At 34.6% G+C, this 26856-nt stretch overlaps 1 protein-coding gene across 2 annotated transcripts in view; it reads right to left on the reverse strand.

Moving 5' to 3' along the window:
• Positions 1–26856, reverse strand: part of mtd (TLD domain-containing protein mustard) — a 1649382-nt gene that overhangs the window by 1534721 nt on the left and 87805 nt on the right. The gene's annotated exons all lie outside the window — the stretch shown is intronic.

Consider the following 26856-nt stretch of genomic DNA (forward strand, 5'->3'; position numbering starts at 1 on the left):
AAATTAAAAAAGCTCAACTACGTTTCGCTTTTTCAATCTTTTCCTCGACCATGAAAACGTCAACATACCGCTCTTGTAACGTATATTACTATTGTATGAGGTCTCGCCCACCTCATGTGTGAATATGTGATGTATTAACTGTTAGCAGTTGTCACGAACTGATGTTGAATATGGCCACAAAGTCATTTAAATATGCGCTCCAGCATATATGACTTGTATCGTCTCAAATGCAGGTAATAAGGCCGTAAAAGCATTACGAGAGGGGTTCGGCCGGCGCCGTGGATCGTGTCCCGGCATAGCTCAGTTGGAAAGAGCGCTCAGCGCGCAGAGCTGAGAGGTCCTTCGTTCGATTCCCGGTGCCGGTACGAATTTTTCTCGTATTAAATAGTAATAATACATATTGGCAACTTCATAGTAGCCGTGTAATATTCAGTGAGGTGGGCGAGACCTCATACAAAATGAATATGTGATGTAATTTGGCACCATGTACCCTCCTTCTCTTAACTTTTGGAACAGTCGTGGAAAGATGGTATGGGCAGGATGTCTCCTACGTAGGTACTTGTACCGATACAATCTGTGAGCTTGTCTACTGTTTCCATTGGCTCATCCATATTCGAAAATCAGGTCTGCTTATTCCGCTCTCTTGTACTCCTCAATTTCACTAGGACTGATCGACTGGACACTGCAACTTGTACACAAATTCGGAAACACTCTGTATACCAGGCCTGGGCGTTAATACTTCAATCGAGTCACTGCAGACTATCCCTTTAACTCCTCATTCCACCTTCCCTCAAGAGAATAATGTTTCGAGTAGACAGAAAGGTAAGCATTGCTCAGTGACGGACTGTATAAGGCAGAAATAATAGCTTTTAGGAACTTTCGGCTCTCACTGGTCGCCTAAAATCTACCACTGATACACAGTGTCTTACTGTAAGCGAAAAGGACATAGGCGGAGATTAACTCTGCCAAGTTAAATAAAGCCATTATATTATTATTATTATTATTATTATTATTATTATTATTATTATTATTATTATTATATATGCCATTCGTTATCTCTTGAAACCAAATGCATTCGTGCGCCGTAAATAAGAACCTCATGGTGAGGGAAAGTGAGCTAGCTAGCTGCAAGTGGAAATGTGGCTAGGAAGGAAAGCTTCCCAGTCCACTTTATCCTTCCCCTGATGCGCAGATAATTTCACGAAATAACGAATGATCTAGCCTACAGCAAATGCTAGGTTACGAGTATAATTCCTTATGTGATCTTCAAAAAGAAAATTCATCTTAACAGTTTTCCTCTTGTATCAATCCTAACTTTCATAAACACTAAGTCCTTCAACAACTCCACAGAAAGAAATCGAGAGGAATGAGGCCTAGCGAATTTGACAGCCATTCGTGTATGAAATTTAGAATGAAACGTAACATGAACTCTGCTATGCGTGGTTTCTATCGGCATGCTACCGCGGCATATCAAATACAGCACACAGTACCGCGAAATGACCCAATTTGTCTCTTGCGTTTAGTTTACAACCGCTCAACTTCAAATACAAGTAGATCTATATACAGTTAATCAATGTGGTTTAACACAAATATTTGCCTGAAACATACATGCAGGTAAAAACACTGATATTCGTTTATTCCAACTGGAACTTTAAAGCATAGATAGTATAGTGAGGATCACGTAAGAGCAGTTCCTAAAAGGCTAAATTGACCTTCTCTTCAGTGTTGCCAACTAATACCAGATATCACCAAAGAGAGTAAAATCACAATGACATGTATAATAATAATAATAATAATAATAATAATAATAATAATAATAATAATAATATAATACTATTTAGTTTATCCCTTACTTAATTGTTTAATTTAATTTCAAAATTTAATTAAAGTTTATTTTGTATATTCGGAAAATGTAGCCTAAACAAAGTAATAAAAAGTAAAATATTTTGGATATGGATGTATATTATATGATTCAATATTGTTGCTATTTTCTGCTAGTTGTATTATACTGGAGACATATATGCACAAAAAATTTGAATATAATATACCTATTTACTTTTATTACTGTGTATTAACAAATGTACATATCATTTGAGGTTTGTTTGCGGACTAGTTTAATTAAATTAGAAAAGGTTTAATTAAGGATGTTGAAATAAACATGAATTGTTTTATACTATTAGCAATAACGATGTATTGCTAAACTACATCTCATCTTTATGTTGGTGGGAGGTATTTTCTAATTGGTTCAATAATTTGTAAAAGAGTAGGCCTATATATTCCACGTGGACCTCTCGTACATTGTGTTGGAAATTAGTAGATTAATGTGATCTAATATTAAAATGTATTTTGTCTGACAACATGAAATTCATTACTTTGACTAAATAGTTTACGATTGACGAGACCTAACCTAAAAATGTATTTTCTTTCATTACGTGAATGGATTAGTACAAAATCCGAAAATCGAATGCCACATCAAAATATATGTTTAAGAATACTTACTCCTAATAATTTTGCTATTTTAGTTCTGTCTCCATGTGCCTTTTTTATCGATCACCCAAGTGCATGTATCACATCACATGTTATATTTATCCACACTTATCTCACTATAATCTTGAATTGTAACCACACCACAACACAAAATAACTATTATGTATTAATATAATTCTGATATTAATTAATTATGTTCGAATTTCACGAGCTTTCAGAAATCTAGAACAATTTGAATTTTCATAAGTTCCACTACCAACTACAGCTGTTCCTGCTGCCAACATACCAGTTACAAAATCACTACCAGTTGTAGTATTTCTCAGTATCAAAATTCGAAACGAAGTTTGCAAAAGAAAATCCAAGCTTCAAACTAGAAAATCACCATAATCCACTAGCACAATCATGGGGAAAAATGGCTCCGAAGGGCCACTGCACTCAAAGCCACCTTATCTCACTCCACCGACCCTCTCCTCCGCCTGGTGCTTCTCTAGACACGCTTCATTCAGTGGCGGGTATGGCTTCGATCTCGGGACGTCAGTTTCAGGAAGAGTGACAGAAATAATTTTTTGTTACTTACAAAAAGGAGAAAGTCTGTTGCTTAATATGTGGGTTTAAAATTGCGCAAATAAAACGCTTCAATATTAAACGCCACTTTGATCGGAAGCATAAAGCGGACTTCGGTGATCTTACAAGTATTTATTTACAAATTTAAAAGCTATTTTCGTAATATTTGTGAAAAGATACGACACAAGATATGTTTATGGTATTTTCAGAATTTAGATACTTATTATTTTATTAAGTATCTGGAACTGAACTTACTTAAAACTTTGAGTGCATATTAGGCCAACTTGATGCGTTCTCTTTCCAAAAAAGATTTTGAGAAGTAACTGCAATGGACATGGAGATGTGTCTGTTCAATAATCCATTTGTATTTGATGTTACCCAAGCATTAGAACCACTATAGAGATGCAAAAGAGCACGCCACTAAAGTGTTTAGGAAAAAATGGATTAGATCTCTTTAAATACCTACCAGAGGAGCAATTCCCTAATCTGCGCACATTTTCAATGCGTATGGTATCTATTTGGCTCAACTTACTGTTGTGAGCTGTTTTTCTTTTCAAAATGAATATGACCAAAACTATCTCCAGGTCTAGGATCACAGACATGCATTTAGTTTCAGTATTACGGTTGAGTTGTTCTATTTTAGAGCCAAATATATCCTTTTTAGTTAATAACAAAACATTTCGAGGGCAATCAACAACAAAAAAATGAAAACCAGCAGTATGGGCCTACAGTAGTATTTCGTTTCATTCATATCTAATATATTTTGTTTAATATGTTTTAAAGTTAAATGACAGTGGAGCTTAGTTTCACTTTCTTTAGTATTTATAAAAAGAAACAATTGATTTTGTTGATCATTATATTGTGTTTAATATGTTTTCCAGTTAAATGACAATGGAGCTTAGTTACTTTATTGGTTTACTTTATTGGTTTTAAAAAGAAACAATTTATTATGTTGAGCATTGTATCTTTTAATAATATTGTGCAGTTAAATGACAATGGAGCTTTGCTTTTTTCTTTATTGTTTTTAAAAAAGAAATACTTTATTATGTCGATTAAAAGGCAGTTCAAGAATGTTTCGTGCACATGATAAATGAGTAGTTATACAATTGAAAAATATATAACTTGCCTAATGACAGTAGGTGGCCGTCATAATTATTGTATGATACGTGTACTTCCTATAAACAAAATACTGTAAAGATTTTGAAACAAGAAATAAGAGCGGAGAAATTACTGATGAGCAAGGTGTGTCGAATCCACCACTGCACTTGACTTAGCAAAACAACTGCGTTACCCCTCGCCTGTCAATCAAACGAATGTGGGGTGAATAGGAACCTTCCCTCCCTACTTTGCTCATAGTCCCCATAGCTGCACTAGCATTATGTAGTAATGGGGGGAAAATGGTTAGGTTTCACCCTTAGGGTATTAAGTAAGCTGATCCGGACTATACTTCATTTAACGACATATCTAATTTGTAAAATTTATTCTGCGCCAAAATTTTTTGTAGGTTAGAACTATTTACCTTCTCCATTATTAGTAAAGATATAAATCTCTACTTTTCTAGAAAAAATTTGAACCCGGAACCGCCAGTTTTGTGGCTGCACATGTTACCACACGAATTTTGTTTGCAAGCGACGACTATACTACAGGAAGTCCACATGAAACTTTTACAATTTGAGATTTAAATAACAAATTATTGAGACACAATACCAGGATGCAGTTTTCTGCAATGTTAATCAGAAACTGTCAATGGGAATTTTGGTGAAATATGAAATCTGACAGTGAAGGAGATGTGGACACATCAGCTGATGCACAGTATGTATCCTGCTTTATCGAGATACGATCATATATACAGGTGTAACGTCACTTCTGGGCCCAATAGAGAAGAGAATCGTCATCAGCTCTTTTTTCGCAGCACACTCTCTATCTCCATAAATATTCGGTGCCACTCTAGGATGGTTGGCTATGATGGCGGCACTTTTCCATATTGGGTCCGGAGGTGACGTTGCACCTATGCATCTGATCGTGGCTAGATAAAGATTGTGCTATCTCCTTCACTGTCAGATTTCACTAAAATTCCTTTAAAAACTTTGACAGTTTCTGATTGAATGCATAAAACCGCATCCAGTTATCGTGTCTCAATAATTTGTTATTTACATCTGAAGTTGTAAAGGTTTCATGTGGACACCCTGTATTATCTCGTGCACTGCCACAAACTGGAAATGTGTATACATATTTAGACAAAGATAACCTGTCGATAACTTATTGACGTACAAGATGGCGAGACACTGACTCGATAAATACAATTTCAAGCGAATGTAAACTCAAAGCGGCATCTATTATCCACTGCAATTTCCTTGAGACAAAGGAAATTTCCACAGCAATCCCTCCAATCGATTACTCTTGCTATTTATAAACCGAGGATGAAATGCATTACTGTAAAGGTTTTTGGAACGGAAAGATATAGCAGCTTACTAGAGTTGTGTTCACACATGCATAGACTCGTAAAGAGAGGGAAAGTATCAAAACTGAATCGGTTACATACGTCTATTCAGAGGCACAATAAGCCAACTATAAAATTACGATCACATGAACTTAAAAGTGAAATGTGTACAGGAGAATGATTTTAGCGCAGATAGCATCGATACTTTCCTATTTTATTGTAGAATGCCACAGTAGCTCAGTGCTAGCTTATAAGTCAGGATGCTCCGGTTCAAATCTCGACCGATCCATCCTGAATTTAAGGAGAGAAAATGGTTGCAATATCGTGGAAAACAAGTAGATTTTTTTTTTGCTTTAAAGTACACTTCGATATGTGAGAAATACGGAGTTTCCCATCTACCATGACCAACCAAAATAACTTTGTACTTAAACACCAGGGTTTTAATTGGCAAAGATGGATAAATATGATGGAAAAGCAGTAGGCTATTTCTTCTAGAAAAAAAAATGTTCGCTTTAAAATAATTTTTGGTATGTGAAAAATATATTAGCGATAAACAAAATTTAACGCGCATTTATGGCTTGTCAGCTGCTATAACGTCAATTTTAAACCTCTGATGCATAGAGTTTCTAAATGACGGTAAACTTTGATTGCAATTCCCCGTAACTTCAATTTTTTAATTCCCATACAACAAGTTACATATCTTCGGAGCTATTAACGCTACATGTATAATATTTGGAACACACATTCCTTAAGCTATTAGAGATCTTTCCTCTAAAACAGAAATTTGTAATTTTACTGTGTTTGGAAACGTTTCTTTTCCATACAAATACCTATAGAATATATGCTTAAAATGTAATCGTATATCTTAAGATTTGGAAAGCCAATATCGAAATTTCACTGCAGACATTTTAAAGAATGTGGTTTTAGAAGTAAAATATCGAGGAGTTTTTAATTAATTTTTTAAATGATTGAGATGTAACCATTTTAGTTAGTTGTACTATCCTCGTATTCTTTTGTTTTCTTTAAATTTGGGCACCAATTTCTTTTTTTCAAAATCCAATCTAGAATTTATACTATTGCAGCAATAATATTCATACATAAAAAATTTTAAAATATGCATAAATTGGGAAAAAATCAAATTATACGGCTAGAAATCACGAAATTGGCCAAAATATATCCTTGAAATTTATTGTGCAACTGACTGGAAATTATAGAATTTTACCTACTAAAACGATGACAACCATCATGTTGTAATTTAATTATTATTTGGACGATTGTGATTAAAACATATAGCACTCCGAGTGTGGAAATAGTTCTGTGACGTGTCCTAACTACATCTTCAAAAGCATTTTTATTGTCATTTAGCAATTAATAGAGTGAAACACAATATTTTATAGGATTAAATGTTAGCATTCCCCTGTCATTTATTAGTTTATTACAAAAGAAAGTCATTGAATGTTTCTTTAACGCTCTAAATATTATTTAAATCAGTCCCTAATAGTTAATGTCAGTTCTGTGCCACATACTACAAGCGATATAAGCAGTGGCGGCTCGTGGGTATTGAATTAAGAGGGACTGCATACACAAATAAAGCAAGCAACTTATTTTTTTAAAGATTAGTTCCATGCGCCTTGTCTTGTAGGTTGAAAAATTTTGAATCATCATCTTATTAGAATCCGATATGTCGTTTAACATAGTCTTTACATGGAAAACATAGCTAATGCGGTCAGTTTCTCTTCTCTCATCGTATTTCTAAGATAGGACTTTACTCTCTTCAAACAAGAAAAGCAACGTTCTGGTTAGGAAGTTGTCATTGGTGTGGTGATAGCTTTGCGTAGTAGTTTCACAGCTTCTGAAAATGAGACCTGCAAGTTCTCAGATAGAAGAAACTGCAAGAGCTTGACTGTGTCACTGATATTTCTGAATTCTTGTCTCTGATACAACACAGTGAGTTACGTTTTTAGTTCGTCTTTATCGAGCATTGGGAAAAGCTCCACACATACATTTAGTTCATTTTCAGGAAATGAGCTTTTGTAGCATTCAAATTTTTCTTGACACAGAAGAGAAGATAATATCAGATGATCTATGGACTGGAATCGGGTGTTAGCTTGTGTGATAATGAGGTCACACACTTCCTTGGCTGCCGCAACCCTTGTCTGAATCCCTTCGACCTTACGACGCTTTTTAGGGTTTTAATTTTCACAGATCTCGCTCCTCAACTGTGCACTGTTCCGTATTGTCTGTATGGCATTAACAAAGCTTGATATGCAGAATCGGCCTCGGTAGCATAGTCGGTTGTGGGTTCGATCCCGGTCCAGGTCGATGGCATTTAAGTGTGTTTAACTGAGACGGGCTCATGTCAGTAGATTTACTGGCATTTAAAAGAATCCTGCGGGACAAAATTCCGCCACACCGGCGACGCTGATATAACCTCTGCAGTTGCGAGTGTCGTTAAATAAACCATAATTTAATTTTTTATATGCAAAATTGAACCTTAGAAATATCTAACTGGCGATGTTGTAGTAGGTTGTATAATATATCTACATGATACATCAATAAATGAAAAAAACTGAGCCAAAAATTGAATTCGGGATCTTCAGGGCGCTTGCCTCATTTATTGTGATGTTTTTAGATGTTTCAGATTCCATTATGGTTTGAAAACATTCTAGCAATGGCTCCTTCTTCTCATGATCAACATTTACTATTCTTATTTAAAACTCCATGTTGTTGCCCCAGCTGATGGAATTGTTTTCCAAACACATTAATTTAATATAGACTGTGTGGAGACCGAGAGAAGAAAGCAGGGATACTGGATATATTAGCGAAAAATATGCGAGCTTTGTAGGCTATTTTGTTTAGTGGCTCTTTCCATTATGAGATTCAACTGATGGGCACTTAATTTCACATTTCTCCTGAATTGTTAAGGTGCTGAACTGAATAGACTGTAAATATTGTACAGAATTAAACATTGTCGCACTTGTTATACTCACAACGTTAAAGAAAATGTATTTAAAACTGCGCGCTACTGACAAACTGCTGCAAATTTTGCAGCTCCTGGAAACTCTGGATTCGTGGCAAGGGGCTAGCAGGGGGAGGGGTAAAACTAGCGCGCAAAGCTTCAGACGAGACTGGCAGCTCCAGGGGAGGAAGTGGCTTCACCCTATAGTCCTTGTCTCTGGTTTCGCTCTGGCAGCACCAGGGGAGGAAGTGACTTTACTAACGACTGCGTGCATGCCAATGAGAGCGAATTTTTTTTTTAAATTCGAGCCGCTAAATAAGACTGTATAATAAATGTATTTCACAACATAAAACGAGACAAGAACCACAAATGTCTGGGGGTGCTGCAGCTCCGCAGCCCCCCTTCGAAATCCGCCCCTGGATATAAGTATCCACCGGATGACTGTAAGAGTCCAGAACGGCTCTTCAGTTGTTTGGTAGGAGTATGCAGTGAAAGGGTAATTTGTAATTTTTATATTAGAGAAAGAAAAACATACGTATCTGTTTTCCGGCGAGAACTTTTATTACCAGCCAGTTCTGAGATTGTTAAATTCTGTAAAAATAAGTAAAATGTGTCATGCAGATTTATGTTAGCAGTGAGATATGAGAGTGTGCAAATTCAACATAATCTTAAATCTAGTATTCAACATGAGATGTAAGGGATAACAAATTCAAAATAATTAGTTTTTGTCAGTACTGAGACGTTACAGAACTGACATTTTTGTGGACATAATTATATAAATTGTAGAATAAAATAAAATTATCTTTTAAATAATCGTGGCCAGTTATGTAACACTGATCTATATACATTAACAATAAGTACAGAAAAAATAAATAAACACATAATTTAAAATATCTGTGAAACTATCTCATTTTGTCCGATTTTGTGAATTTTAGCCATACCGTCTTCTTCCCTTAACTTGTGTTGGACAAGTCCGTGGTCCAGACAACATACAGATTTTCTCCGGGCTCTCCTAGTTCCCGGTGACATTTCAAAAGTTCTCCAACATCATCGTCATCCATTACGAGTGCAATGAAGAGTCCATATTATTTAGATGTACAATGGTAATGTCTATCGAGGTGTTCTGATGTAAAATAAGTTTATGATAAATTGGAAAGGCAATTAACGAATTTTGACGAACACAAGGAACTGACAGCTTTAGGTCAAACTACACTTCAATGGACAAATGTACTGGACGTAAAAAAATTAAATAAACACTACTTTGGGTTACCGTCTCATTGTGAAGCTCAAATGCGTCCCAAAGAGGGATACTTATATTTACACGAACGTATTTAAGATGTATAACTAACCATTAGTTTCGAAGATAACAATATATCAATGTGTTTATAGGAGAGCAAGCACTAATATTGATATTGAAAGGGCGTGTCTCTTCTGGGTCAAGTTTCTTGAACACGTGCCGAACCAGAACAATAGACTACACTACAATGCAATAAAGGACACACAGCACGCGATATCAATAACATTTCCACTCTGACCTTTTCATATTATACGGAATTGAGGATTCCTTCGAGAAAACACATATGGAAAGGTTACATATTAGATTTAGAATCTCTTCTCAGGTTTTCTACAAGCGAAATGGGAACTTTCTGGTAATTCTTTAAACAATTTGTATGAAATATGTTTAATTTGTAATAGAAATTAAGTAGGCCTACCTGGAAATAGTCACACATTAAAACATGCTGCAATGTATTACAGAATGAGCAATGATATCAGGAGGAGTATTATGAGGAATAAAAGAAGGGGTATGGCCGGCGAGATTAGTAAGTACAGCGGGGATAATAGCAATAACAACAATATTACTAGTTGCGGAACAGTGGAAACAGTAGCAGCATAGAAATATACTAACAATAGAAGTAGTAGCAGTAGCAGGAGTATCAACAGTAGTAGGCCTATTATTAATAGGGCTAGGATTCTTAGGTACATAAATATTTTATTTGCACTGTAATAGAAACTCGTAATTGTGCTTCAAGATTCAGTCAAGATCACTTGAGTATACATTTTAAATGTTATTTCACATAAAAACACGTATTTCGAATTTTTTAATGTAAATGCATATTTTCAAATATTCACATTAAAAACACACCAAAACTAAATTTTAATGAAATAATTTTCGACAAAAGCCTATTTCAGATTAATCATCACCCGAATGAGGTGTCACCACTAAAAAATTGTACTGTAACACACATAAACGGTGACGTGTCATTTAGGAGTGCCTTGTAAGTTATCGTAACGCTGATTCTGGAAGCAATTATAATTTCATAAACATCAGCTGCCTCTGTTTTCGTTTCCAATGGCCAGAGGGCTCTTTTTCCCAGTACAAGGCAGTGTTCCGCGATAATCGTCAGTCATTTGTGATGAACAACTTGAGGATGAATTTCATTGTATACTGCAATTCTTCAGCAGTTGGCGAGAAAGGGTAATTTATACTGGTAAGTACTGCATATTGTTTATATTCACATAAAATAATTGAAACATAATTAAACATTCCTTTTTGTTACACATTTTCCCGATTTTTAGTACATAAAAAGTAAATATTTTCCCCATTTTTAGCACCTAAAATTAGATCCCTAATTATCAACAATACAAATCAACGTAGTTCCAGTTCCAGTAGTTCCAGTAGTAGTAGTAGTAGTAGTAGTAGTTCCAGTAGTAGTTCCAGTAGTAGTAGTAGTTCCAGTAGTAGTAGTAGTTCCAGTAGTAGCAGCAGCAGTAGTAGTTCCAGTAGTAGAAGCAGCAGTAGTAGTTCCAGTAGTACCAGCAGCAGTAGTTCCAGTAGTAGCAGCAGTAGTAGTTCCAGTAGTAGCAGCAGCAGTAGTTCCAGTAGTAGAAGCAGCAGTAGTAGTTCCAGTAGTAGAAGCAGCAGTAGTAGTTCCAGTAGTACCAGCAGCAGTAGTTCCAGTAGTAGCAGCAGTAGTAGTAATAGTAGTAGTAGCAGCAGTAGTAGTAGCAGCAGTAGTAGTAGTAGTAGTAGTAGTAATAGTAGTAGTAGCAGCAGTAGTAGTAGTAGTAGTAGTAATAGTAGTAGTAGCAGCAGTAGTAGTAGTAGTAGTAGTAGTAATAGTAGTAGCAGCAGCAGTAGTAGTTCCATTAGTAGAAGCAGCAGTAGTAGTTCCAGTAGTACCAGCAGCAGTAGTTCCAGTAGTAGCAGCAGTAGTAGTTCCAGTAGTACCAGCAGCAGTAGTTCCAGTAGTAGCAGCAGTAGCAGCAGTAGTAGTAGTAATAGTAGTAGTAGCAGCAGTAGTAGTAGTAGTAGTAATAGTAGTAGTAGCAGCAGTAGTAGCAGCAGTAGTAGTAGTAGTAATAGTAGTAGTAGTAGCAGCAGTAGCAGTAGTAGCAGCAGCAGCAGTAGTAGCAGCAGCAGCAGTAGTAGCAGCAGCAGTTGCAGTAGCAGCAGCAGTAGCAGTAGCAGCAGCAGCAGTAGTAGTAGTAGCAGCAGCAGCAGTAGTAGTAGTAGTAGTAGTAGTAGCAGCAGTAGTAGTAGTAGCAGTAGCAGCAGTAGTAGCAGCAGCAGTAGTAGTAGTAGTAGCAGTAGCAGTAGCAGTAGTAGTAGTAGTAGTAGTAGTAGTAGTAGTAGTAGTAGAAATTGTAATATATTAGCAATAGACGTAGTGGCAGTAGTAGTACCAACAGTAATATTCCCAATAATAGTAATAGCAACAATACAAGTAGTAGCAATAATAGTAGTAGAAAGAGTAATATCAAGAGTGGTGGTGGTGTTGGTGGTGGTGGTGGTGGTGGTGGTGGTGGTGGTGGTGGTGGTGGTAGTATCATTCTGTGGAGCTGTGTAGAGTCGTGAATAGTTTGAAGAATATTTCTAATTTATGTTAATAGTTTATGTTTTGAACAAAGAGAGGTATTATTATTGTATTATTTATGTAATGTTAATATTATGCATGATTCTAAAAAAGTAAACTCATCCGTTATTAAATTATGCAAACAGGTGTGTGTAACATGTTTATTTTTTCCCGTATTATTCTCCGTTAAATTTTCTTGAAAACAATTATGGGTTTAATATTATGTGCCACATATGAGATACACTATTAGATTCACAAAGTAGTTATTCACCTGATGATAGTAAGATAGGCCTATACTGTATCATATTTCAGATTTGCTCGACTAACGTCTTGTGACGTAGAACGCATATTTTCAGAGTACAAATATTTTTTTTCCTGAACATAAAAGAAGTATTTCTTTTGGCAAAGTGAAAGAGTTCATTAATATTTGTTGTAATGAGGCTACAATCATAATTGTATACTTCGTATGTTATTTTTATATGTATGGGTAAATTATTTTAGATTGAGAGTTACGAAGTTATTATTGTTTATGTTCGACCATGCCGAAATGTAGTAATTATACACCTGGTAGTAGCCCTTTAATGGACCTCATTAAAGTACACCTATTCATTATAATTCAGTTGTTCAATTGTTGCCAATGAGAAATCACCATTGTACCATTATAAAACAGCAAGTATCGATTATTCTCGGATATGCAATCGAAAGACAATCAGCGAAAAGTCACGGAGGCTGGAAATCCAATACTGTTACTATAATAATTAGCGCTAATTGTAAATAATATTTAAATAAATTCAATTTTTCATCTCGTTTTTAAATTCTAAATCAATTTCCAGGTTATATCAAGACTAATGTTCACGTTATTCTCTAGATTATATCAAGGTCAATGACATTCGTGCCTCGGAAAAAATTAATACTTTCGCGTCTGCGCACATCTCACAATTCAGGTCAGTTCCGCTCCTCACTTACATAACTATAACATGAATACTTATGAATAATTTCAAGTTAGAAATATGGTCGAGCATAAAAAGTCGTATGAAACTTGCCTGTAATGGGAATTAAGACGCTCGTATAAAAATTATGAAACTCGCTTGTTTTCGTTTCATAAATAAACATACTCGCGTCTTAATTACTACTATTATAGGCTCGTTGCATAATGTACTATTTTTATATTATTCGTTTATTATTTCTTGTTCTAAGACGGTGGACGATTGAAGCACATGTTTGTCGTTCTGGTTCACTGACATTGAGAGTTTCATTTGGTAGAGATATAGTCCAATCTCACACAACCTAACAGTTTTGGTACCAACTTCCTAACTCTAAGCAAAACAACTGAATAAACCGGAAGAAGCTAGGATCTCACTAGTTCTGAGGATGACTAACACGAAGTCGAAACTAGTCCTAGGTAATTTATCACTTAGTTTTCATTGTAACACTAGAATGTTGGTATTCTTAAGTGAATTTAATTACGGTATTTTTTTAAGTTGTAATGTTAATATTTAGGACCATTTTAATTATATTAGGTATCGTGACAGAAAATGGTATGATAAAGGAACGTCATCTTCATCGACAGTAAAAGCAGTTATACAGGCAAGAGTACTTCAATCTGAATTTACGAAGATTTAATATGACAGGAATGCGATATAAGAATGAAGCAATAAGCACTTACTGCTCCCACGGGTGAAAGACAAGACGGGGTGGGGACATGAAACTTGTCGAAAGAAGAACGGCTGGAGGAGGGAAAGAGAGAGAAAGGCGGGATAGAGAAGACAGAGATGGCATTGAGAAGAAAGTAATGAAAGTCGAGTCGCATTTATCCTATTTAAAATGAGAAACGTATGTCACAAGACGGGGGAATTTCGGCAACTCCTGTCAGACAGACGCGGGTACTGAGCAAAACAGATAATGTGATACCTGCATGAAATACACAAAAAATAGGAGGCTGACGTGCTTCGTATCACACTGCAAGGACTCAAATTATTCAGTACAGGAATGTGCACTGCTAAATACTAACGCAAATGTATAGGCTATTTCGTTTATGCTAATGACAATGTAGGTCCCGAGTTCAATCCTGAATGATCAAGAGATTTTTCTCTTTACCATATCTTCCGTATGTTCATTCAGTCTTCTATCAAATTGCGATCCGGGTCTTTCCGGAGGGGGGGGAGGAAAACGCAGTCGGAGCGTAGTGTCGACCACAGCGTCTGATTGTAGTGCCGAGGTAAGAAAGTATGGGTTCTACCTCCATGCCCCCCAAACGCCTTCACGGCATATAAAGCGATAATTTCATCTAATTGATCTTTAAATTGTACGGGCAATTCCATATATGAAATCGATCAGTAAAAAACCTCGTATTTTTTTCTCTAATTTTTTCCCTATTGATACAACGTGCTGAGGGGAATGCATTTTCAAAAATATACTATCGAAAGTCAAACGGTTTTCGTATTATTGAGCAACAAATTCAGCGTATTTTATAAAAACAAGTCTCTTTCAGCGCTCAGAACTCTGGAACCATTTACTGCAGAACATTGAACGAGAACTTATTTTGAAGCTGACAGTTGGTAGGTTATGTTAAGAAGTAATCCTTATTTTTATTGTATACAGAGAGACAGGTAATCTGATTTCACTTGCTTTTAGGCTTTTTGGCCATTTGTAAAAATGTAAAAAAATATTGAGAAAAAACCTTGCATTATTAAGAGGGATTCGGCATTGTTTGGTTAGTGGTACGGCAATAAGTTTCGAGGGTATTAAATAGATTATTTTCACACGCCTAGACTTGAACGCGCAGTACCGCACGCACTGGCCGAGAGCTGAAGATGACAGTGTGGCCGTTTGTCACTAATCTGTCTCCTCATCTAACACCTTACCTAATCCTATTACTGACACTAAGACTACTTGTCACTATCTATCTTCTCATCAAACTCTACCTAATTTAATCACTAACAATCGAGCTAATTGTGACTGGTGTCTCTCCTTCAAGCCTTACGTAACCTTGTCACTGATAATGGAGGTACTTGTCACTAATCTACCTCCTTATCAAACCTTACCTAACTTTGTCACTGACAGTGGAGCTATTTGTCACTAATCTGTCTCCTCATTTTATCTTACCTAGAATTATTTGAAATATATTAACATTCTATGTATATTAGTTTAATTTTACTACAGTTTGTATCTCATTATTTAATTAATATTTCATAGTACTGTATTTTACTGTTTTAATTCATAAGTAACTCTTGTATACACATAACTTTTATCTAACTCAATTTGGAATATGTATGATAAGACGTTCCTGTGTTAAACTTCAAAGTACCTCGTTTACATGTTTCGACCTATTTATGAGTCATCTTCAGAACTGGTCGTTGTTGGTCTTGGCGCCTCTTGTTCTGTTTCCTGTGAGGGTATGTTCGTGTGGTATAGTGTAGAGTCAAAGAGTGTGTGTGTTTTGAAGTGTTAAAAGTTGTGTAATAAAGATGTATAACTCAATTTATTGTGATCATATATATATAGCCTACTTTTTGCTGGCTGAGTGGAAGAGAAGGCCTTACGGTCTTAACCATGCCAGTTAAAATAAATAATAATAATAATAATAATAATAATAATAATAATAATAATAATAATTATTATTATTATTATTATTATTATTATTACCTAATCGTATTACTGACAATAGGGTTACTCGTCACTAATCTATCTTCTTATCAAACTCTACCCAACTTTGTCACTGACAATGGGTCTAATTGTCACATTAAGTAACCTTATCACTGATAGTGAACCTACTCGTCACTAATTTATCTCCTTATAAAACCTTGCCTAACATTGTCACTGACAGTGAAGATATTTGTCACTAATAATCTGTCTATAAAACCTTACCTAACATTGTCACTGACATAGAGCTATTTGTCACTAACCTGTAGCCTCATCTAATATTACCTAATCGCATTTCTGGCAGTAGGGCTACTTGTCATGAATCTATTTTCTCATCAAACTCTACCTAACTTTCACTGACAATGGGGCTAATTTTCACTGATGTCTCCTCATCAAACCTTACGTAACCTTGTCACTAATTTCTCTCCTCATCAAACCCTACCTTTGTCATTTATATTAGGACTAAAAGGTGACTATAAAAATTATAGAGCAATCTCTCTACTGTGTACTGCTTCAAAATTATTTGGAAATATTTAAAAAATGAAAAGTGGTAAATTTTTTAAATAGTTCGGAAGATTGACAATGCGGATTTGGAAGAGTTCGGGGGTGCATGAATGCCATATTTACCCTCCAAGAAACAGAAAAACGAACAGCGTTAAATTTCATTGCACCTGTGTTTTTGTACTATTCAAGGACTAAGGAAAGCTTAAGATAATGTGAATAGAAAGAAAATATGGGAGATATGTCTCCTCGTAATACTTTCTCTTTAAGGGGGTGGAAAATTCTTGCTTCTGCCTGAGATCGAACCCGAAACATTTCAGTCCACATTATAGAGATTAAGTAGACTCCATTCCTGGCGTAAACGATAATGAATAATAAAATCAGGACAACAGTACACGTGTGGCTCAATTATTAATTAAGAGCGCGACGTATGCTGAAGTGCTGGACTTAAACAAGCCATGTAGCGATTAAGTATACGGTAACCGGTGATTAAATCGAGATGTCGAACAAGCGAGGGTTGGAACAGTTCAGGGGTTAGCACACGTTTGACCCTTCAACAGGTGGAGGCGCCAGCTCTCATCCAATATAAATACGTACGCTGCAATTTTATTCTTGATTTATACCTCAAGTTCGGACGGGGTAGCGTGAATACATTGCAAATGGGGATTAATGCTTGTGCAATTGCTAGGCATTTCAGTGCGAGAAACGTTACAAGTACGAATTGCTACTATTTCTCACTTAACCTTTCAGGCGTGAAGAATTGTATTAGAACCTCTAAAAGACAGTCATGTAATTCTGTAAGCTTTAGTGGATTATTTTAATGCGATGCTGCGTATTGCACGTGTTTAATATTTAACTAATAAAATTTATGAGTCTGACGTTACATGTAATTTTTTCCACACCTTACAGTAAAGGTCATGACCACAAAAGAGTGAAGAAGTCAAACTGGCCATGACCTTACATTCTGAAAGTTGGTCCCCAAACTGAACTTCTTCATATTCATTCATATTCTTTATTTGCTTGAAGATACAAGAATACAAGAGGCCTCGTCAATGTGATAATATAAAAAACAATGTGTCAATATTTAAAATATTAAAAGAGTAAAAAATAATAAAATTTAACTAAAATACTACATCATTTTCAAAAAATTCATTCATGTTACAAAAGGGATTATTTTATAGCCATCTCTTAATCTGAAATTTAAATTGTGTTTCATTAAGTGCCTTTATATTTGTAGGTATCTTATTATATACTTTTATCCATGACCATAACGAAAAACATGCCTTTACTAAATACTTTTGCGTTTGTAAAGTAGGCTTTTATTCAACATTACTTTATTTCACTATATACTTTTCCATTGAACTATTACTCAAGAAGTTAATATATTAGTTACTAGATGTCACTACCTCTACTTCTTTATTACCATTCCTTAAATATACATACACTCAAGCTCCTTGTCTTTTCTCTATCTGCTACGTCGTAATTTGTACATTACATCCATATCTAATATGCATCTTTTTAAAATTTTGTAATAATTTACCTTTTGGAATGCGAGGAGACTTGAACCTGCGAAGTTGGGTTTATAGGATTTTAAAACAACACGCGTTAGCCAAGTGAGCTAAACAAACACGATGACTAATTAAGTTTTAATATTCCTCTTAAGTTTACAGAAGTAAAATGTGAAATTATTTTAATCACAATAGTCCCGTGAAAACTTCTAAATAATCCCTGAAACTTCAAAAAGACGAAAATACACGTTTAAAATGAAAAAATATATATTAAAATTATATAATTAATTATAATTTGTTATTTATCCAACGCCTTAGATACCATTCTTTACTAATCATGGCCTCCTACACCATGACCTACCTAGTACACGTATTGATTCTAAAATCCATGCCATGGTATGTGATTACATGAGGACTTATTTTCAACATATTTTCTTTTATAAAACAGAATTTTTCGTTATGGTCATGGATAAAATTACGTATGGTACTTGTGAGCGTGATCTTTATTGCACTCGTGTAATTTAAGCACTCGGCTGACGCCTCGTGCTTAAATCTTTTCACTCGTGCAATAAAGATGCACTTACCTCACAAGTACCATAAATAACTATTATTGCAGTAATTACATAGCTTGATTGTGTTTTTTGCAACCTGACATGTGGTACGTTTAATTGATCATTATTTCTTGTTTCATAGCGATGCAGACCTACTATACTTGTATAATTAGTAATATTCTTGTTTACATACATTAAAAGTTCGAAAATATATAGATTGTAGACTGCCATAATCTTTTCATTTTTGAAAAGAGATCTACATGATAGTCTGGGTGGTGACATTGTTATAATACGAACTGCCTTTTTCTGCAGTAACAGAATGTTTGGAAGGTCAGAACTATTTCCATATAAAAGTAATCCATATCTAATAACACTTTCAAATAGTGCATAGTAAACTTGTTTTAAATAATGTTTGGGAATCTTGTACAAGATACTTCCCAAGAGATAAATTACTCAAAGAAATTCTTTTACATACATAACTGACATGGCTATTCCACCTTAGTTTAGGATCCAAATACATACCCAGCATCTTTACAGATTCATTTATCACATTATTTTGGGTTCGTTTCAAACTTAGAGTTAACACATGAGTTTTTTCATCATTAACAATAAATCCATTAATTGAAAACCACTTTCTTATTTCAACAAATACAGCTTGCTTCATAAATTCTAACACAGCAGTATTATTATGTGTGATAACAAAAGTTGTATCGTCAGCATACATTATAGTATTATAGGTACTGCTGCGAATACTACTGGAAGGGAGAACTGCGATCTTGTCGATATTTTGTGCTATACAAAATAGTCGCAAAGTGAGTCACAATTCATAAATATTAAACATCAACTTCCTCAGGAATCAATTTTACGTCCATTATTATTACAGTGTATATTAATTATTTAACCTCAACAGGGTGGAAGTGAAATAACCTTGCAGATGAAAAGGGAAGATAGGGTACACTTAAATGAATAGAAAACCTATATTACGTTTTGTGATTAAATGCACGGTTAATTAGAAAATTAAGTTTGAAGTTTCAGCAGTCCGGCAACATCGCCGCTAACACACTCTGCTCGTGATACAGATGTAAGGGGTCAACGAACTTGGTGAGTCTCCTTAGATGACCTGCTGTCTGCCAAGACGTTGCCACTAGCTCGCATCGTGCAATGACTTGAATTTAGAGGTTCTTAAAATTAAATTTACACGAAAACCGTTCACGCTATTGAAATACGCCAGAGGGATAAATTATTCTTTATTAAATTTCCTATCGATATAGACAAAAATCATGATCTTACTCGCAATAGTTACTGAATAAGAGGTTGTTAAACATTTGGGGGGGGGGACATTTTTTTTCTATTTCACTTTTACTACGTCATACTACTTTTTGAACAATAAAACGGTACGAAAGGACGTCTTTAAACCAATCATGGTTGCTTATCGCACAATTTTATCGCGTCCCTAGCATTTGTTTAATTTTATCGCTTCCCTAGCATTTGTTTGTTGTTATCACTACCCTAGCTTTTGTTTCTCTGTTTGCCAACATTTCAAACTGCACTGGACTGGACGTCAAAAAACAGAAAATTACAAACCACTCCAGTCGAAGCACAGCAGTTTCAAATATGACTCGCATTGGGATTCAAGAACAAGAATTAATAAAGATCACTGGTCATATATGAAGAGCACCATTCGGAAATCCTGAATAAGATGAGGAATACATCATGTACAACGAGTTCCATTTCTTTTACGCACACGTCCAATATAACATCAACTGAACCACCAACCACTAAAACATTCAAATTTGAAAACTGTACTTTCAATAATTGTTCCTTTTAAAATTGTTCGTGTTTATTGTTTATTTCATCATCGTTAATTAAAAGTTTTCTTGTTTATTTCATCATCCCTAATTAAAACTCTTCTAACACTTGTTTATATTATTTAGCTTATGTTATAGCTTCTGCTATATGGTGATCTAATACTAATATGTATACTAATGTGTTTATTTTTATTTTTACTGTACACATTCTTTTTATTGAATTATCGGCTTCTGTGTTTATGTGATTCGTATTTGATTCTAACAACATTAATATGTATTACACTAAGTTTATTTTTATTTTAGGAGGTACATTTTATGTAACTACCTCTTTTGATCTCATTATGTACCTAAATTGTATCAGTATGTAATTACTTAATTCCGATCCAGTTTTATGTTCAACTGTGTAAGCAAGTTTTAATCCTGTTTGAGTGTAAGAGAAGGCCTTACGGCCTTAACTCTGCAAGGTTAAATAAAGCCATTATTATTATTATTATTATTATTATTATTATTATTATTATTATTATTATTATTATTATGGATAGTCACGTATCATAGATTATTTAATACTAAGTAAGATTAATTGAAAATCATGTGTCAAGTGACATTGTTTGCTGGAATTCGGATAATTGAAGTGGAATGCAACTGTTTTAATAAAAATGAGACTGAATCAACAAAGCATTATTGACTAGTAACCGTCCACAGAGTTCAATGAAGATTCTATAGTTGGCACAACTGATAACAAGAAAACGGCTAATCATAACACACTACTGCCATCTAGCGTAATATTTGTAAATTTTGAGATGGTACAATAATACATTTGAAGACAGTTGTATTTTCGTAAGTCAATATCTTATTGTATTGGAGTACTTCGTTACTTCTAATCTTTATATAGGCCTACTTTCTTCTAATTGTGTAATAGTCAATTAAATCCCACTCGAGTTTTGATTTTCTCTAGATAAATCAAAGCCTCTAGTGAGATTGCTGTTGATAAAAAACTATGAACTTTCCACCAATGTGATATTACAGTTTTTTGTTAATACAACATGAGCTATTGGATTGAAAAAATAAAATGCGTGCCAATGAAATAAGTTTGTGCATTACGATTTGGATCATAATTATGCGAGAATACTCACTGGAAATGGATGAAGTGTGTAAGATATTAAGTGTCTTCCTTAAAATTTGTAGAAAATAAAAATTTTTACACCTCTTCCGACTTATATGGAGGGTTCAACTCGTCCAGCCACACGTTTCGATTTCTTCTTTAATATTTATATCAGGGGATGAATCTTGGAGCTCGTCCTAGGCTTAAAATGCATAGTAGCGTCCATGCTCTTATAAATGCACAATGTTTGCTCCCAGTACGCCGCGAGCGTTACGGACAACGAGCAGGCCACTTCCTTGGTGTCGCGTGCGGAAACAAATGGTCGAGAGTTTGCTGCAACAAGTTGCGAGAGTGATATCTTTAAGCGTCTCCCTTTTTATGGCGGTTGGCAGCATTCTTGCTCAAAATAATAGAGTAAAGAGGGATAATTTGAATAATTTCAGGAATTTTAGCATTTTTCTTGGAATATGTATGTATGTATTTATTCACACTGCAAATGGGTATATACCCGGTGGCAGTGGTAACTAATTACACTCAATAATGACAATTAATAAGATTCAGTAATTTCATCACTATAAAATTTTGTTATTCTAGATTTAATTTTTAATTCAGTAAATATAAAATATTCTTTGTTTCTCTATGATAAATTATCTAGCTTTAATTATTCAGGTAATCTTTTCGTACTTTGATTTTATTGTAATTGTAATTGTAAATTTAATACTAATTGTAATGTTATTTGTAATTGTAATTATAAATTTAATACTAATTGTAATTTTATTGTTCATATTGTAGTTGGAATCTCCTGGCAGAGGGGCAGAGAAGGCCTGACGGCCTTATCTCTACCAGGTTAAATAAATAAATACTACTACTAATAAACACAACTAATAAAAATAATTAATAATAATGACAAATAATAATAATAATAATAATAATAATAATAATAATAATAATAATAATAATAACAAGGAGCATCCTAAATTAAATGAAGCATGATCACTTAAAATAACATTTAAAGTAAATCTAATTTGTATCTTAATCCTAAGTTCGAACCAAGACCCACGAGTGTGACAGGTTTATACCTGCACAAGTACCTTTCGGCACTACACTTATTTCGCTGTCAACTCACTCACTGCATTGATTCTACCCTGATTTCACTAACACTTTTAACCATTTCACTGTTCAAATACTTTGCACAGCCACTTCACTGACACAAACACACTTCACTTACACAATAGACTTCACTGACACTACACACTTCACTGACACAACACACTTCCTAACTGACAGAACACTTCAAATAACAAGATATCAATTACACCCTTTAAATAGTGTGCATATTACCGTCTATTAGTAAAGTCCTTAAGCCTATTTTTAAATACATTTTTGGTTATTGGTAAAGCCTTTAGTAAGTCTGCAGGTAAAGTATTCCAGTCTCTAATAGTACGATTGAGAAACGAAAACTTTCCAGTGTCCGTCCTCGGTCTTCTTTCCCTCAATTTATATGTTTGGTCGTTCCTTGAAGAGTAATTTGGCGGCTGCAACCTATTTTTTATTTCTCTCCACATATCGCTAATATTAATATGAACAGTTGTACTTACATGTTTAAAGAAAAAAGTGAAATTTGAAGAGTTCGCGGGAAAAACATTTCTGTTAAGGATTAGATAATGATCTAATTGAGTCTATAACTGCAAGATGCAGTGCTGTTTCTATAGAAAATAAAGGAAAGGATTACTGTATTCGTGGTGGTAATTCTCCTTTTCAACATTTTTCATAAGAACAACATTAAATTTCGTAGTGATCCATTGAATTAGATAACGACATGAACCTTAACAAAACTGTGACATCATCGTTTTTCCCGCGAACTCTTCATTTTATAAAATGAAAATAATTGTAACTGAAGTCACAGTTGACCTATCCGATTTACCCGCCAAGTTGTACAGAACTTTAAAAATGTGGGGTAATTTGGATATATTGTGGGGCAATATGAATAATGAATGAATGTTAGCCATGATGTCCCATGTTGGGCACAGGCCTCCTGTGATGGGGTTAGAATCCCCTCGACAGGGATGGCTCACTTGGTGAGCCAATCCAGACGAGCTTGTCGTGTATACTACTTTCGTGACATGGTTAATAACCCTGTTAAACTTTAATCAGTCTCAGCACTCTGTTCATTGTTCATTTTTTGCACTGTCCACATAATGCTAACACCAGCACTTTGATAAACACTGATTTCTATTTACACTATTTAACTGAAACTTTCTCAACACTGACTTTACTATTTACAAAATTTATCTCACACTTTCACTAATACTGACTTTACTATTTACAATATCTTAAGACTGATTACGTTATCTATTTACAATGACCTTCCCTAGTTCTTTCCACAAAACCCTGTTCTTTGCTGTCCTGGACCATTGTTTCCCTGCCTCTTTCGCAAACATGTTAGACCATCTGAGCGCTGTCCTCCCTTTCCGAAGCAGGGGTCCCACATCGTGACTGCATGAGTCCATCTTGTCCGGTATATTCTCGCCACATGTCCCCCCCCCCCAGGTCCACTTCGTTGCCGAGGCTCGTTCTGCTGCGTCAGTAGTGTTCGTCAGTCTTTGTAGTGAATAGTTTGTCATTCTGTCTCGTAGCGTGATGCAATCTTATTTTCAAAATCAGCTTTAATAATAATAATAATAATAATAATAGCCTAATAATAATAATAATAATGATTTATTTAACCTGGCAGAGTTAAGGCCATACGGCCTTCTCTAACACTCAACCAGGAGTAAAAACTGCGTTACAAAAACTCTACAAATTTGCGAAGTACACTACAATTTTACACATAAAACTGAATAAGATAATAATAGTAAAATGCAAACAACAAGTAAGAAGAAATCAGACATAATATATAACATACAGAAAGAAAGAAAAAAAAGCATAATAAAATGTGAACAGCAGGTCAAAATAAATGAGGCATACAAACTATAAAAAGTAAGACAATTATTGATGATAATAATAATAATAATAATAATAATAATAATAATAATAATAATAATAATAATAATAATAATAATAGTAATAGTAGTAATAAAGTAGTGCAGTATAAAGCATGGAATGAATACAATATTTTTAAGTACACACAGTAAGGAAAATTATGATTATATATAGCTCAACTTATCACATTACAGACATACCAATATCGGAAAATATGAAAACAAAAATATAAAATAAGTTAAATATCACTAGAACATAAAAAAAAATGTGAATACGTGGAAACATGCAATACAACACTTGTCATAATAGTAAGTTAGTTTGGCAACTCGTCATAAGATAATTTTCTGACTTGGATTTGAAAGATTTCAATGTTCGGCAGCCCTTGACTTCTGGCGGCAGACAGTTCCAGTGACGAGAGGTAGCAACAGTGAAAGATGAGGAATACAGAGATGATGTGTGTTATCGCGTTGTGATCGAGTATTAATATTATGATAGCGAGAGAAAGTATGAAAACGAGCGAATAAATAATAGGGGGATGAATACTGGACAATTGTCTTCAGATAATTAATCAGGCCTAATCACACACAATAATGAACAGCAAACATAAATGAAAAAATTGTCTCTTTCGTCATTATACTGAAATATTCTACACATACCGACAGCAAGCGCTACCAAGTTTTGCAACTCTTACAAAGAATCCAGTTCCTCATTTTGGAAGAAAGTTCAGAATAATATCTTTTGTTGCAGATTCCACACTTCCAGTCATCTTCATTGCTCTCATGTACTCAATTGTCGTCACTGGATTCTTCCATCATAAGCTTCCTTATTCGCATTCTCTTTAGAGTGCTCGGTTTTGGATCTTTTTTTTTGTCTAAGATCTTTCCCCCTCCCCCCCTTTTATTCCGTCTTGAAAATAAAGACTGAGTAATAAATAACTGATTATAAATTACTAATAGTGTTGTAAATTTGTTATTCAAATTGCCCCGTGAAAGAATATTCAAATTACCCCGATCGTCGACAAAATGGAATTTCAACATAGTACGAAGCTCATATTATATATATATACTCGGGCTACCAACTGTTAAAACATCCATGAAATGTTTACAGGTTAAAACAAATGTACTACATTATCACAGATTTTATAAAAGCTTAAGTAAATGAAGTAAAATATTACAAGCTGCCAATGGTTATGGATTTTGCTATACACCTTCCAACAGAAAAAACTATAGATTTCCAGTTCAGCTTGAAGGATCTAAGTTATAGAGAGAGAGAGTTCACAAAGACCACCTTCGTTTCACTTTTCACATGGTGTCGCACGTTTTATCTTAATACTACCAAAACTTTAGCATTATCCATATTTCCCCGTTATTCAAATTACCCTTCTTTACCCTATGCTTTACGTCAGCTATAAAATAAAATAAAATTTGCAATAAACCGAAGAGAGTGCTCGGTAGCAACGCTCTTAGGGCGTTGCGATTCAAGCCAGAAGCGTGGGTTCGATTCCCGATGGAGTTCTGGATTTTCTCCATTGATCTAATATTTCCGGCCGCATTTTGACCCTGGGGTTTACTCAGTCTCTAACAGAAATAAGTACGAGGGGCATTTCCTTGGGGATAAAGGTGGCAGGCACGGAGAACTGAAATCCCTACTGCTACGTATGCCGATTTACTGCAAAGGCGACCTCTCTGTTGTCATCTCTTTTTCCTGACGATGGAACAAACGTCTATTAATTGTCGTTTCTGCACATTAATAAATGAATCAACTTGTGTATGTTCCGTATTTGTTGTAGTTAATTTCTCTTCATTCGGTTCAGTGCAGTCAACTGGTGTGGACTGGGAATGCTTTATTTCATTACATTTATTGTATTCCATAGATCTTACATCAGTACTGTAGCTTTAAGATGTGGAACAAGTTATAAGTTATACAAAAGTATATAAATGTAATACTTGGTAGTCAGATTAATTCAATTTAGGAGCATAAACAATTCATCATCAATAAATTGAGTACAAGGTATTTTAAGACAATTAGGCAGTGCATTCAAGACCGTAATGCATGAGTAGTTAACTCATTTTCATAACAACTGAGATTAACAATTTGTAAATGGATAACCAATTTGTGACTTGTATTAAAATTATCAATGTTTTGACTAATTATGAAATATTATCAACAGTATTCTCACTAGAGCTTTTGATTTTATCGATAAATCTGCGAGTGCAACAGGAGCAGATCTATCTAGAGAAAAACAAAACTCGAGTGGGATTTAATTGAATATTACACGATTAGAAGAAAGTATATAAATATTAGAAGAAATGAAGTACTCTAATACAATAAAATATTGACTCAATGGAATTATATTTCACTAATGTTACCTTCACCAAAATGTTTGAACGGAGCCTCCATTTTCAATCTACTATCTATGTTGGAAACAAATGACGATCGCAAAGCATGTTTTATAGTA

Source organism: Periplaneta americana, chromosome 14 (assembly GCF_040183065.1).
Source record: "Periplaneta americana isolate PAMFEO1 chromosome 14, P.americana_PAMFEO1_priV1, whole genome shotgun sequence".
Lineage (NCBI taxonomy): Eukaryota > Metazoa > Arthropoda > Insecta > Blattodea > Blattidae > Periplaneta > Periplaneta americana.